At 45.8% G+C, this 12,982-nt stretch overlaps 1 protein-coding gene across 2 annotated transcripts in view; it reads right to left on the minus strand.

The window, feature by feature from the left end:
- Window positions 1-12,982, minus strand: part of Gga (ADP-ribosylation factor-binding protein Gga) — a 236,986-nt gene that overhangs the window by 3,433 nt on the left and 220,571 nt on the right. The gene's annotated exons all lie outside the window — the stretch shown is intronic.

The following is a 12,982-nucleotide window of genomic DNA, read 5'->3' on the forward strand; positions in this document are numbered from 1 at the left end:
AAATTGTTCAGCTAGCAAGGAGATTACCAGGTGATGGAATGAAGATATGAAGGAAGATGGTGTGAATGAGCTCTTATATGATGATGATGAAGACAGGAGTCCAGAGGAAATGTTGCCAGAGCTCAGTGCACAGATACAAGGGAGCCAGATAACAGAAGATGAAGAGCCTGAAGAAAAACAGTTAACATTGCAGCAGTTACATGAGAAGGTCCATGCTGCTGCTAAACTAGCAGACTTTTTCACTGAAGAGGAACCTTACAAATCTAGAAGCAGCGCTTTGAAATGGGCTCTAGAGTAGCTGATGATACCTTACTGTCAGCTGTATAATGTACTGCAGGGTAATAGAAGCCAGAAATCCATTACAGAATTTATACACACTCCAATACAACCATTGACTTTAGTACCAGAGCCTCAACCATCCACTTATGCCAACAACCAACATCCATCCACCTCAGCCCAGTACAGCCACACCATGCATCGCCACACTCTTCACAATCACTGACATACACCAGCAACCACAATATAAGGCAAATAATATTTCTGTTGCATTTGAAGTCTTGTCTTTCAACACAAGACAGTGATGGAGTGAATGATGATGAAAGTTCTTCTTTTTAGGGCCAGCCTGCCTTGGTGGGAGACAGCTGATGTTTTAATAATAAAAAATTGCAGCCTTAAGCAACAAAAACAACATTATTTTTATTTTTGTAAGATCTGGATGTCTAAAAAAAATAGTTGTTTAGCTTTTTAGGGGGTCCTAGGCATATAACTCTATTTTTCCCATAAGCTCTTCAGTTTATATAACATGGATTTTTACAAAAGTTTTACCAAGTAGAAGTGATGCAAGGAGGGAAGAGTATATGGAGAGGAAAAGAGAGGTTAAGAGAGTGGTGGAGCAATGTAAACAGAGAGCAAATGAGAGAGTGGGTGAAATGTTATCAACAAATTTTGTTAAAAATAAGAAAAAGTTTTGGAGTGAGATTAATAAGTTGAGGAAGCCTAGAGAATGAATGGATTTAATAGTTAAAAACAGGAGAGGAGAGTTATTAAATGGAGAGTTTGAGGTATCTGGAAGATGAAGGGAATATTTTTAGGAATTGTCAAATGCTGATGAAAATAGGGAAGCTGTGATTTCGTGTACAGGGCAAGGAGGAGTAACGTCTTGTAGGAGTGAGGACGAGCAAGTGCGAGCATGAGGAAGAATGAAAGGGGGTAAAACAGCGAGGATTGATGGGATAAAGATAGAAATGTTAAAAGTAGGTGGGGATATAGTTTTGGAGTGGCTGGTGCTTTTATTTAATAAATGTATGCAAGAGTTTAAGGAACATAAGGTTTGGTAGAGAGCGTGCATAGTTTCTTTGTATAAAGGCAAAGGGGACAAAAGAGTAAAAATTTTAGGGGAATAAGTCTGTTGAGTATACCTGGTAAAGTGTATTATTGAAAGAATTAAGAGGAAGATGGAGAGTAGGATAGCAGATAAACAAGGAGGCTTTAGGAAGGGTAGGGGAGCGTATAGATCAAGTGTTTACAGTGAAACATAGGTGAGCAGCATTTAGATAAGGGTAAAGAGGTTTTTGAGACATTTATGGATTTGGAAAAGGTGTATGACAGGGTGGATAGGGGGGCAATGTAGCAAATGTTGCAAATGTATGGAATAGGAGGCAGGTTACTGAAAGCAGTGAAAAGTTTTTACAAGGATAGTGAGGCTCAGGTTAGAAAATGTAGGAGAGAGAGATTATTTCTCAGTAAAAGTAGGCCTTAGACAAGGATGTGTGATATCACCATGGTTGTTCAATATATTTATAGATGGGGTTGTCAGAGTAGTGAATGCTTTGGTGTTGCCAAGAGGTGTGGGGCTAAAAGGTAAAGAGTAACACAAAGTGGGAGTTGTCACAGTTGCTCTTTGCTGATGACACTGTGCTTCTGGACGATTCTCAAGGAAGTTGTAGAGGTTGGTGGATGAGTTTGGTAGGGTATGTAAAAGAAGAAAATTAAAGGTGAATAAAGGTGATGAGGACAGCAAAAAATTAGGTAACAAAAGATTGGATATCAGATTGGAGAGAGAGAGTATGGAGGAGGTGAATGTATTCAGATATTTAGGAGTAGACATGTCAGCAGATGGGTCTATGATAGATGAGGTGAATCATAGAATTGACAAGGAGAAAAAGGCGAGTGCTGCACTGAGGAGTCTGTGGAGACAAAGAACTTTGTCCATGGAAGCAAAGAGGGGAATGTATGAGAGTACCACTGTACTCAACTTACGAGTGCCCCAATATATGAGTTTTTCGAAACACGAGCCATCGCTCTGTCGATTTTTTGCTGAGTTATGAGTTAACATCCGAGTTATGAGCGAGCTTCTCTTGCTTCCCCCTTAACCCACAACCAAACACCTCGCTTGTTTATCTACGATTTCATACTGTAATTCCATGGACATCATTCTATTTTCCTTCTCAGCACAGTCCTTTGCACTTACTTTCTTAGGACCCATGGTTAGAAAAAGAAATTTGGCAAAATAACTGTAAAAATGTATGCAGAGCATGACAAAAATGCTTCCACAACGAGGTAAACATTGCACTGAGTTGGTGGCGTCCATCAGCTGAGCTGTGCAAGTGTTCATGTCACTATGGAGGCATTTCTCGTGTTATTATTGCCAAATTTCTTGTTTCTAACCATGGGTCCTAAGAAAGTAAGTGCAAAGGACGGTGCTGAGAGGAAAAACGAGGATGATGTCCATGGAATTACAGCATGAAATCATAGATAAACAAGCAAGGTGTGCGGGTGGCAGCAAGGTTATTATTATTATGATCAAAAAGAAGCGCTAAGCAACAAGGGCTATACAGCGCACCAGGGTAGGGGAGGAAGCGAGGGTATTGGGCGGCAGAAGGGAGGAGGGATGATCAGTAGGTTACAGAAAACAGCGGGGCAGAGGATAGTACGGGGGTAGAGGGTAGCAAGAGATTGAGGAAGAAAAGGCTGAAGGTATCAGAATTTGTGAAGTCAGTTGTTGTCAGAAAGTCAATGAGAGAGTCCAGATGAAAGGTGGGTCCATCAGCAAGAAGGGAAGGTAAAGAGAGAGCAGGGGAGCGAAGACGACGACGGAGGTAAATTCTTCGTGCTCATTGATAAAGTGAGCAGTCCAACAGAATGTGGCTGACTGATAATGGAGCCTGGCAATTCTCACAGAGAGGAGCAGGGCGTCTCTCCATGAGATATCCATGAGTAAGATGAGTATGGCCAATGCGAAGACGGGAGAGAGTAGTCTCCCAACCTCGACACTGGTGATAAGAAGACGGCCAGTAACTTATACTCGGTTTAGTGGATTGAAGTTTGTTACCGAACATAGTAGACCAACGTTGTTGCCAATGGGTGTGAAGGTGGGAAGATGTTGCAGCAAAATAGTCCGTAAATGGAATACCTCTATATGAAACTGGTAGGTCATGTACTGCTGACCGCGGAGCAGTGTCTGCCTGTTCATTGCCCTGTACGTCAACATGACCAGGGACCCAACAAAAAACAATATCTTTATGCTTGGTAAAGATGCAGCATAGCGGAGGACTAAGGGGTGAGGTGTATCAAATTTCTGTATAGCCTGTAAAGCACTAAGGGAGTCTGAGACAACCACAAATGATGACACAGGCATAGATGCAATATGGATAAGTGCTGCAAGGATGGCATAAAATTCAGCAGTAAAAATACTAGCTGAAGACAGTAAATGCCCTTGTACGACGCTGTTCGGAAACACTGCTGCAAATCCTACGGCGTCAGAAGACTTAGAGCCATCTGTGTACACAGCAATGGCATGAGAATGAGAGTGGAAGTGGTCAAGAAAAAGAGAGCGGGAAGCGACCGTAGACAGTTGGGCTTTCGAGCAAGGGAGAGAGAAAGAACAGACTCAAGCAGCTGGAACTTCCCAGGGGGGTAGGGAAAAGTGAGATGCTACATGAACATAGAAAGGTGGTAATTGAAGAGAAGACAAGAGCAAATGAAGGCGAAGAGAGAAGGGACAGAGTAAACAGGGGCGGCGAACAAATAAAGAATGTCTACTAATATTAGTGACCATTCTATAAATGGAAGGACTGCGGACATCATGAGAGCGTACACAGTAGCGAAGGCAATGGGCATCACGGCGATCGGATAAGGATGGAACGTTCGCTTCTGCATAGAGGCTCTCAACAGGGGAAGAGCGAAAAGCACCGAGGCATAAACGTAATCCTTGGTGATGAATGGGGTTAAGGCTAGAGAGAGTAGTAGGAGATGCCACTGAATAGATCTGGTCACCATAATCAAGTTTCGATAAAACGAGGGTGGAATGTACGCGAAGGAGGGTTCGACGATCAGCTCCCCATGAAAAATGAGCAAGGGTTTTAAGAAGGTTCAGCCGGCTGTGACAAGTTGCCTTCAGAGAGGTAATGTGAGGTTTCCAGGATAACCTACGGTCAAAGAGGAGGCCCAGAAACTTGACTGTATCACGTTCAGGGATACGGGAGCCATAGAGGTACAAAGGATGATTGGAGATGACAGAGCGTCTAGTGAAAGTAATTTGGTGGGTTTTAGTGCTGGAAAATTTAAACCCATGTGTGGTGGCCCAATTGGAAACACGGTCGACCGCATGCTGGAGAGAAACTGTAATGAGGTGACAGTCAGCGCCTGCACAGGCAATAGCGAAGTCATCAACATAGAGTGATGACCAAATATTTGAAGGAAGACTAGAGACCAAATCCCCCCCTCCTCCTCCTCCTCCTCCTCCTCCTCCCCCCCCCTCCCCCCTCCTCCTCCTCCCCCCCCTCCCCCTCCTCCTCCTCCCCCCCCCTCCCCCCTCCTCCTCCTCCTCCCCCTCCCCCTCCTCCTCCCCCTCCCCCTCCCCCCTCCTCCCCCTCCCCCCTCCCCCTCCTCCCCCTCCCCCTCCCCCTCCTCCTCCTCCTCCTCCCCCTCCTCCTCCTCCTCCTCCCCCTCCTCCTCCCCCTCCTCCTCCTCCCCCTCCTCCTCCTCCCCCTCCTCCTCCTCCTCCTCCCCCTCCTCCTCCCCCTCCCCCTCCCCCTCCCCCTCCCCCTCCCCCTCCCCCTCCCCCCTCCCCCTCCTCTCCCCCTCCTCCTCCCCCTCCTCCTCCCCCTCCTCCTCCCCCTCCTCCTCCCCCTCCTCCTCCCCCTCCTCCTCCCCCTCCTCCTCCCCCTCCTCCTCCCCCCTCCTCCTCCCCTCCTCCTCCTCCTCCTCCTCCTCCTCCTCCTCCTCCTCCTCCTCCTCCTCCTCCTCCTCCTCCTCCTCCTCCTCCTCCTCCTCCTCCTCCTCCTCCTCCTCCTCCTCCTCCTCCTCCTCCTCCTCCTCCTCCTCCTCCTCCTCCTCCTCCTCCTCCTCCTCCTCCTCCTCCTCCTCCTCCTCCTCCTCCTCCTCCTCCTCCTCCTCCTCCTCCTCCTCCTCCTCCTCCTCCTCCTCCTCCTCCTCCTCCTCCTCCTCCTCCTCCTCCTCCTCCTCCTCCTCCTCCTCCTCCTCCTCCTCCTCCTCCTCCTCCTCCTCCTCCTCCTCCTCCTCCTCCTCCTCCTCCTCCTCCTCCTCCTCCTCCTCCTCCTCCTCCTCCTCCTCCTCGTGTGCGAGTGTGTGGCTTATAATTGTTTTGAGTCAGAAGTCTGCAGCTGTCAAAGTGACATATTGTCTCATTAGTCACTACCCCCTACCGCCTGTCAAAACAATGGGGGTCGGATGCTGCTTCCCCTCCTCCATTCTATCTAATTATCTTTCTCCCTCATTCTATATCTTTCAATCTGTCTCTCTTTCTATCTGTCTGCCTATCTCTGTCTCACAGGTACACATAAATACAAGTATACATAGTGTAAATTACCTAGGATAACCCAAGAAATCCAGACAAAGTGCTATACTCTGCTTGAAGATGTGAGTAAACGTGATGACACAGTCTTGTGGCTCTCTCTGAGACAGAGAGCTAGATGGACAGACAGGGAGCTTGACAGACAGACAAATAGACAGACAGACAAATGTTTGTGTACCAGCAAAAACAAAGGGAGGGCGATGGTCATGTAATATTACCCTCCTTTACGCTCATCAAAGTCAGCTCTTATCAGATGTTATCTCCCCTTATCTTGTCACTGTCATGGGGTGGACTTTTTTTTTTCTTGCTTCAAGGGAACAATATTATTACATCTTCTTCTTCCTCCTCCTCCTCCTCCTCTTCTCCTCCTCCTCCTCCTCCTCTTCCTTCCCTCCTCCTCCTCCTCCTCCTCCTCCTCCTCCTCCTCTTCCTCCCCTCCTCCTCCATTGCTTTTGGTCTCAAACTCCTCCAAATCATGAAATTGATCTTCACTGACACTTCCATCTGTGTTAGAGCATCACTTGGGAAGAGAAGAGTCCCAGATTTGCTGGGGAATCACATATTTCTTACCCCTAGACATGCTGAAAAAGGACAACTGAAATGGCATTCCCACAATGCACCACTGGCTCCCCGATTTTTTTTATATGGTGTACACTGACCATGGAGACCCATTCTCTCACATGTGGGCCTACCAGCTTTCTCCTGCTTGATTTGAAGCTGCTAGAATTTATGCGTATAAATACGTCAGAAACATTGGCTTGTAAGACGTATTTATACGTAGGAAACAGTCAAAGGGTTAATAGCGAGGAGAAAAAGTGTTGTGCTCAGAACACATCCCTGGGGGACACCTTCAGCTTGGATAAAATCCGGGGAGAGCACATTATTAGCCCAAACACGGAAATGTCTATCAGTTAAAAAGTTCTTAAGGAAGGATGGTAGATTGCCTCGGAGGCCTAAGGAGTGGGCTTGGGCCAAAATATTATACCTCCAAGTTGTGTCATATGCCTTCTCAAGGTCAAAAAATATGGCAATAACTGAGTGGTTATTTGCAAAGGCATTACGAACATACGTATCTAAGCGTAGTAAGGGGTCTATGGTAGAACGTCCCTTACGAAAGCCATATTGACGAGTGGAGAGACTGTTGTGTGTCTCTAAATACCACACTAAACGTCTATTTACTAGGCATTCCATCACTTTGCAAACTGCACTGGTAAGAGCAATGGATGATAGTGGGAGGCTTCATGTCCTGTAGTGCCTGGTTTGCGGAAAGGGAGAACAATGGCAGATTTCCACAGCTGTGGAAGAACTCCTTGTGACCAAATAATATTGAAAAGGCATAATAGGACTGCAAGGGCTGACTGATGTAAATGTTGTAGCATACGAATATGAATGTCGTCGGGCCCAGCTGCCAATGATCGGCAAGCTGAGAGTGTTGCCTCCAGTTCCTGAAGTGTAAAAGGCACATTATACTGTTCTTCTCTGAGAGAAGAAAAGTCCAAGGGTGCTAACTCTCTGGCAGACTTTGAAGAAAGAAACGAGGGGCATAGATGGAGCCCCTGAGAAATACGGACTAGATGATTGCCAATTTCATTGGCAACATCTAGTGGGTTTGCTATATCAACACCGGCAACCCGCAGAACAGGAGCCGGGTCAGGAGAATATTTACCACTCAGTTTTCGTACTTTTTTCCAGACTGCACTCATAGAGGAAGCAGAGGTGATGGTGGAGACATAATCTCGCCAGCAAGTGCGTTTAGCGTCACGGATGACACGGCGAGCGATCGCATGCTTCTGCTTAAAATCAAAAAGTCTCTCCGTGGTTCTATTGTACCGGAACCTGCCCCATGCAGCGTGTTTCAAACGTACTGCAAGAGCACAAGCAGGAGACCACCAAGGCACGCATTTCTGAGAATGCCTGCCCAAAGTTTGGGGTATAGAATGAGAAGCTGCTGTTAAAACGGAGGACGAGAAGAGGTGTAAAAGCTCATCAATGGAGGACGAAGAAGGAGCCTCACTAAAAACAGTTAGTTGTGAGTAAAGGTTCCAATTTGCCTGATCAAATTGCCAGCGTGGGATATGAAGAGGTGGTGAATATGAAGGGGAAGTAAGAATGACTGGGAAATGATCGCCATCATGCAAATCCGGGAGAACAGACCAGGTGAAGTGTAATGCGGCGGAGGAAGAGCAGACTGAGAGATCGATGCAAGAGAGAGTGTGAGTCCGAGGATCAAAATGGGTGCGAGTACCTGTATTTAAAACATGGAGGGGGTGGGTGGCAAGAAAATCCTCCAACTGAATGCCACGGGAATAACAGTGAGAACCCCCCCCCCCCCCGAGGAAATGATGGGTATTAAAATCGCCAAGCAACAGAATCGGTGGTGGTAATGATGAAACAAGAAAGGCAATATCCGGAATAGATAATGCCCGAGGAGAGAGATATAAAGAACAGAGCGTATACCACCTATGCAAGTGGATACGGGCTGCTGTGTAATGCAGCGAAGTACGAACAAATAGCTGATGGTACGGAATATCAGTGCGTAGAAGAAGGGCATTTTCATTAAAGGTCCCATCAGGAAAAGGATCTGAAGAATACAATAAATTATAGCCTGAGATGGGAGAGATAACAGCAGAGTGTAATTTTGGTTCCTATAAGCAAACACCAACAGGGGAAAACTGGGAGAGTAACATCTGAAGCTCACCCCGATTACCCCTGAGGCCGCGTATATTCCACTGTAAATAGGCCATGATAAAGATACTTGAAATCCGCAGGTAAGGGTTCCTACGGACTAGAGGGGTTAGAAAAGTCCACATGCGAAGGCATTGGAAAATGTTCAAGCAGCGAAGGAATGGTGCGCTGTGAAGAAAGGAGTTGCGCAGATGGAGGAAAGGAGAGAGAAGGAACAGAGGGTGGATCAATGTCCATTGATGGTTTGGTCTCTGCAATATATTTAGAGATTGCTTCAAGTGTTTCGGAATTCAGAGACGTCGTATGGGAGACAATATTGGAGATGGTAGGGGGAGGATGAGTAAAGATTGGAACTGTAATGGACTGTACCAAGGGTGGAGGCAACTGGAGCAGAAGCATGGAAGGGGACAGAAGAGGCAGAAACCTGGGAGGTGGCAGAAGAGGAAGAAACTTGGGAGGGAACAGAGGAGGTAGGTATAGTACGAGGAGGAGGGTGAACCTCTACACTTGTAACAGAGCCAGTGAGAGGGAAAGAACCCAGTACAGAGACAGGGAAGGTAAAATGAGGAGGTGGAAGAAGGGAAGGAGGGGTTAAAGGACCTTTTTTTGACTTCTGAGAAGTAGAGGGACGATTGGGAGGAGGTGTCGTACGAGGTTTCGTCGATACTGAGGCTTGTGAGGGAGAACACGAAGAAGCGAGAACAGACTGAGGCGTTGAAGTAGGGACGTCTCAGCCTAGGACAGCAAAAGAATTAGATACAGGAGTGACTATGGGAGAGGTAACCACAGAGGAGGTTGCAGAAGATGGGACCCCAGAAGTGGGGGGACGTTTTGAAACACAGGAATAAGAAACACGAGGTAGTCTCCCTTGGAGGCGGAGATGAGAAACTGCCATGGCATAAGGGAGACCTTCTGCCTCTTTGAGGTAACGGATTTCCCGCTCATTTAAGTAGACTTGGCAACGGCGAGAGTACGAAGAGTGAGCCTCATGACAATTAAGGCAAGAGGGAGGTCGGTTGCAAGACGTATTAGAATGGTCATTGGCACCACAGACTGGGCATTCGGCTATGGATCTGCAATATTTCGCAAGATGGCCAAATCGCCAGCAATTTCTACACTGTTGCAGTGTAGGGATCACCTTTCGAACTTGTAACCTATGTCCTGCTACATAAACTGAGGATGGGAGTTAACGGCTGTCAAAAGTTAAACGAGCCACATTGCTAGGGAATCGTCTCCGCCTGCGGGCAGGAAGAACGTAAGTGTCTACCTTGAGGATTGGGAGATCTTGGAGTTCCAGCTGTTCAAGAATGTCATTGCCACATGTCTGGAAATTTTGTTGAACTATGGTATGGGGCAGAATGACGGTACCACTACAAGAATTGAGGGAATGATGTTTTTCAATAGTGACAGGAACAGTATCTATATGGGAAAGAAGAGAAAGATCATGAGCTTGGGTAGCATTCTGTACCATGATGATGCGCGTACCGCTCTTAAGAGCATGAAAAGAAATATCTTTACCAACATGGCGTAGGAGTGCCTTGCCAATATTGTGGTCGTAAAGATAGGTGGTAGAGGAAGTCGGTCGTAAAGTGAAGAATTTAGTCCATTGTGCAGTCTGAAACTGAGTGTGGAAAGGGAGCGCAGGACGTGTCGATCTTTTCTGAGAAGAACGAGAAGGTGGAGAAGTATCATCAGAAGGTAATTGTCGTTGGCGTTTAGGTGTGGGACAAGAGTTGGTCCGACGTGGAATGGGCCGGCGATTCGAAAATTGCCGCACCGAAGAGGGAGAGGCCGGAAGCATAGTCAAAGGAGAGCGGAGGTCAGATAAATCAAAGGAGTCAGTCGAGACCTCAGTACCTGAAGCGGGTGAGGAAACAGCACCGGCAAGAGGTACAGAGGCATGAGGAGTGTCCGAAGAGTGGTCCAAAGATGAGGCGGGGTCAGAACGGGGTGCGGTATCAAGAAGGGGCCCGGGGGTACCAGGTTCATGGATTGGGTTCTCCATGGTTAGGTTACTTCTTTCTTTTTGTTTTTAAGAAAAAAAAGAAAGAAGAAAATAAAATAAAAAAAGAATAAAAAAAAGGGGGGACCGGGGAGGGATAGTTCCTAGGAGGAATGAAAGGGCCAGAAATCTCCCTCCGCACCCAGGAGGACCTCAGCACTGCAAGTAGCGTAGATGCAGTATGGAACCCGTGCCATACCCTACCCATCATGCCAGTAAACCAGCAATCCGGGATAGCAACCTCACATCTGCCAAGCTACCTCGGTGGACAAAAGAAAGGGCGGCCGGATATCCGCCACAAAGCATACCTCCTTCGGCCATCACCCCTGGAATCCGAAAGGTGGCTTCCAGAGATACACCCGTCGCCCGAAAGACACCCAAAGCCACTCTCCGGGATACCAGAGAGGGATCGGGAAATCCCAAGGCGATCCAGATTCCACGGCAAACTACGCAACCGCCAAGAACCTCAATGGAATGGGATGGACCCCGGTACCCTTTCCCCTACCTAGGAACTAGCGCACCTGTGGGAAAAATCCCAAAGGCCAAAAAGAGGAAGGGCAAAAGGGAGGGGTGGGGAGGGGGAGGAGGAGAGGGAAAAGGGGAGGATGGGGAGGATGGGATAGGGAAGGGGGGGATTGGGGGGTAATTAGGTTCGGTCTGAGGAAGGAGACCAACAGGTATAATTCCTCAGACCAAGAGCCTCTTCACCACGCCAAGAAGCCCCCCTTGAAGATGGGGTGGCAGTAAGAGCTAGTAGCAAGTAGCCTATCTTCACTCTCCACCTCCACCTGCTCCAGCATACTTACACTTTATAAAACCACTATATTTATTTACATTCTCTATTATATTTTTATACAATATTTCTTATTTATAAATATATTTTTTCAGTGTTTTCCTTGTGAAACTAGTGATTAGTGCAGTTAGCCTCACAAACATTCAATTTTCTCTTATAATATGAGCATGAGAAGATATAGTCAGAGCAGGAGAGGGATGGATGCTGCCACTACCACTTGCCATATTATGGCCATTTTGTTCATTCTAAAGCAGGGGTTCCCAACCAGGGGTGCTCGCACCCCCTGGGGGTGCGAGACATCATTCCAGGGGGTGCGAGAAGCGTCCGTCTTAATAACAGGAAATTGATTCATTTATTACTTATTAATCAGGATTTAGTACTCTTTTGTCAATTAAGACAAAATCTAGAAATCGTTTGAATGCACAGGCAGACATGAGTGTTGCTATCAGCAACATAGTTCCCCGTTTTGAAAAACTCACAAGCATATATTTCAAGCAAGAGTTATTATTTTTGTAAGGTGTATTCAAATATCATTCTGTGATTTGTTTCTTTTCTGTAAGTCTGATTTTTGTTCACATATTATATTAAAAAGTGAAATAAATATCTTCTTTTGATAAAATTTAGTATGATTCCACATCCTTTATCCTCGAACAAAGTTTAAATTGTAGGGGGTGTGAGGTTAGAGCAAAGATTTTATAGGGGTGCGGGAGTAAGAAAAGGTTGGGAACCACTGTTCTAGAGTATATATAATGTTTCTATGTTAATTATATTGTTTATTATGTCATATTAGATAAATTGTGATAGATAAATAAGCCACTGATATTAGCATCATACTTAACCCCTTCAGGGTCCAAGGCCAAAATCTGAAGTGCTCCAGTGTCCAAGAAATTTTGAAAAAAAAAAAAAAAAAAAATATTTTTTCTTACAGAATTAAAGAGCATATTTTTGTGAAGGTAATAAGACAAAAAAAAAATTCTGATCAGTACTTACCGAGATACAGTGCCAAGAAGTTTGTCAAAAATGATGTGGTGGCGGCAACATCGACGAATTCCACATACGCGGATTACATTATTTAGCAGTTTTTTAAGTTTTTTCTTTTCTTTTCCAATTTTTTTCTATTCCTACTAACATTTGGGGCCTGAGAGACCAATACTGTATACAATGTATACATATAAACTCACTGTATTGAACACAATAACCGCACTAAAGTTATTATCATATTATTGTTTACCACTGTTGTTTATTACAATAAACATGCACAAATCTTGTATAATACTAATGTTCTATCATATACAGTATTTACATATTTACAATCACTGGACATGGTTTTAGAACTGCTGGAGCTTGTGGAACTCCTTGAAACAAGGCACCATGCACAGAGGCACCTTACATTCCTCACACATATACCGAGTGTCTTTGCGTCTTTGTTGCCATCGTTTTGTTTGTGCACAGACGATGCATCTCTTCTGAGCAAATTTCTTCTGAGTTGAAGGAAGCTGTATTATGAAATGATCACCTTCCCTCCTCAAACGCTTGGGTATACCCTGAGTAATTCAAGGACCTTGTTGTATAGCAGGTGTTCTTACCTGGTACTTCATTGTGAGTTGTCTGACAACAGACAAACAAAATTCACCATACGATGGTCTGTTGCCAGTCTTTATTTGGTACATATTATATGCATTGAGCA

Source organism: Cherax quadricarinatus, chromosome 41 (genome assembly GCF_038502225.1).
Source record: "Cherax quadricarinatus isolate ZL_2023a chromosome 41, ASM3850222v1, whole genome shotgun sequence".
Classification (NCBI taxonomy): Eukaryota; Metazoa; Arthropoda; class Malacostraca; order Decapoda; family Parastacidae; genus Cherax; species Cherax quadricarinatus.